Raw genomic sequence first — 2,500 nt, forward strand, 5'->3', positions numbered from 1 at the left:
TGTACAATCATTGCCTTGATCTTTGGCAGCTTAGGTCATGTGCACAGGATGTGTGTGCGAGGCCTACAAATCTGTGGTCTCTCCAAAAAAAGGGCCAAACACTTTGCAAAGTACTGCTCCACGTCAGCAATAATAGGTAGCCACTTCATTTGGAAGCGCAGGTGTCACCTTTACCCATAATGCACTATATGGACTAGAACTTTGAATGCAATTTAAGACTTCCCTTTAGCCAAATTTGGATTTTGACTGATATGTACTAATGTATCGAATCCAAATAAAGAAGTAAACTGTGTGTGTGTGTGTGTGTGATTTACTTCCTCCGCACATAGAGTGCAGCCTACAAAAGCCTCTTTGTAAAGCCTGCCTCACTTCTGTGCTGCTTTCTCATTGGCCAGTTGCCCAGAGCCTGTTTTTGATTGGCAGATTTGTGTGCGTGGGCAGGAAGAGGGTATTGGGAAAAGTCTCCCTGAATAGACTCTACTGATGCTCACACACACACACACACACACACACACACACACACCTCAGTCACATTCATCATGTTAGCAGTGGTTGGTATGCAGAGACTGTTCTCTGTGGTGCTGGCTGGTGAGTATCAGTGCGTTTTCAGATGATATTAGAGTTCGGCGTTGGACTACTGTTAACTTTTAACTTTGGTTGTTTTGCAGCCTCTGTGTCTTCAGTTGTTTCTTTAGAACGTGTCTCTCTGTCTTGAGTGTTTTTTTTAGAGCATGCTGAGTGTGTCTGTCTCGAAGTGCCTGTTACATTCCCCAGCTGAGACGTGTCTCTGTGTCTTTAGAAGTGTCCATATGCCTTGAGTGGTGTCTTTAGAGCATGCTGAGTGTGTCTGTGTCATACTGTCTCTCTGTCTCGTGTCTCTGTCTTTAAATGTATCTCTGTGTCTTTAAACGCGTCTCTGTGTCTTTAAACGTATCTCTGTGTCTTTAAACGCGTCTCTGTGTCTTTAAACGTATCTCTGTGTCTTTAAACGCGTCTCTGTGTCTTTAAATGTATCTCTGTGTCTTTAAATGCGTCTCTGTGTCTTTAAATGCGTCTCTGTGTCTTTAACACGTCTTTGTGTCTTTTGTGATGTAAGGCAGCCCTCTGATACAAGGGTTGATTGATGTGAATGCTTTATAGCATATATTAATTGATTGGTTGTTCGACTGATGAGTATTTGGTCTTTTTTTTTGTTTTGCTGAGAGCACTTCCTACAACTTTAGACTTGTACAGTAAGTCGAACGTAAAAATAAGGATTTTTTTCTTTTCTGTGCGTTGTGCTGTGGATGGTGAGCTGTGTGTGTGTGAGTGTGTGTGTGTGTGTGTGTGTGTGTGTGTGTGTGTGTGTGTGTGTGAGTGTGTGTGTGTGTGTTGTGTTGTGGGAGGTGAGCTATGTGTTTGGCAGTTATGCTTTTCTGTTTCCTTGAGGAAACTATCCCAAATGGACACATTATATTATAAAGATTCATTGTCCAAAGATTCAGCCCATCTAACATACAACATCTAGCATCTTATGTTTATAATGCGTTTAACCGGACAAAACACACACACACACACACACACACAACCTCAATGTTTTTATTGTATGCTGCACTCTTGTTGAAACATAATAGACTACTTTCCCCAATATAGACTACATTTCCCATGCATCTTTGCTCTCAGAGGCCCCCGACCTGGTTGCAAGTTTGGCTTGAGGAAGTGCTCTATGAATGGGGCCCCTTTTCCCCACAGAGCCCCCTATTTCACACACACACACACACACACACACATGCGCACACGCACACACGCACACGCACACGCACACACACACACAGAAATGGTTTTGAAGAATGTCTGTGTGAATTTTGTTTGTCTCTGTGTGTGTCTGTGCGGGACAGAAGAACACACATGTGTGTGCACACTCACTCCCCCCCCCCCACACACACACACACACATACACTTACTCACACTCTCACACACACACACACACTCTCCTTCACTCAGTCTTTTTCCAGCATTGAGCTCATTGTGTAAACACTGGTCTTGGACAAGGCTTCAGACTGTGGAGTTTTTGGGAATTGCCATGGCGATGTTGGCAGAGGTGGGTCAACCAGACATCGCCATGGTGATTGTCCAGAGAGGGTGTGGTTCAGCTTGTAAAAGGCTACGGGCCTATGCAGGACAACACAACCCTCGCTCCTCCAGATGTGTGTGTGTGTGCGTGCAGGGGAAATAAATGCATGTGTATCTGTTTGTCCTGTGTGTGTGTGTGTGTGTGTGTTTGTGTCAGTGTGTGCGTCTGTGTGTGTGTGTGTGTGTGTGTGTGTGTGTGTGTGTGTGTGTGTGTGTGTGTGTGTGTGTGTGTGTGTGTTTTGCTTGCAGTAAAAGACCAGATAGTTAATGTATATCACATGTTTGTTTTTGAGGAGATATGTAATATTTACACAAAACACTGCTGTACCAAAACACACAACACGTGTGTGTGTGTTTCTGTAAATGCATATTTGTCTAGGTTTATGTG

The 2,500-nt window shown here is 43.8% G+C and overlaps 1 protein-coding gene across 1 annotated transcript in view; it reads left to right on the forward strand.

Annotated features, from left to right (window-relative positions):
* The window catches only part of LOC308370541 (2-phosphoxylose phosphatase 1-like), a gene marked incomplete at both ends in the record, with an annotated part of 17,923 nt that overhangs the window by 2,556 nt on the left and 12,867 nt on the right, over positions 1 to 2,500 (forward strand). The window lies entirely within an intron of this gene.

This window comes from Sprattus sprattus, assembly GCF_963457725.1.
Source record: "Sprattus sprattus genome assembly, chromosome: 9".
NCBI classification, from domain to species: Eukaryota; Metazoa; Chordata; class Actinopteri; order Clupeiformes; family Clupeidae; genus Sprattus; species Sprattus sprattus.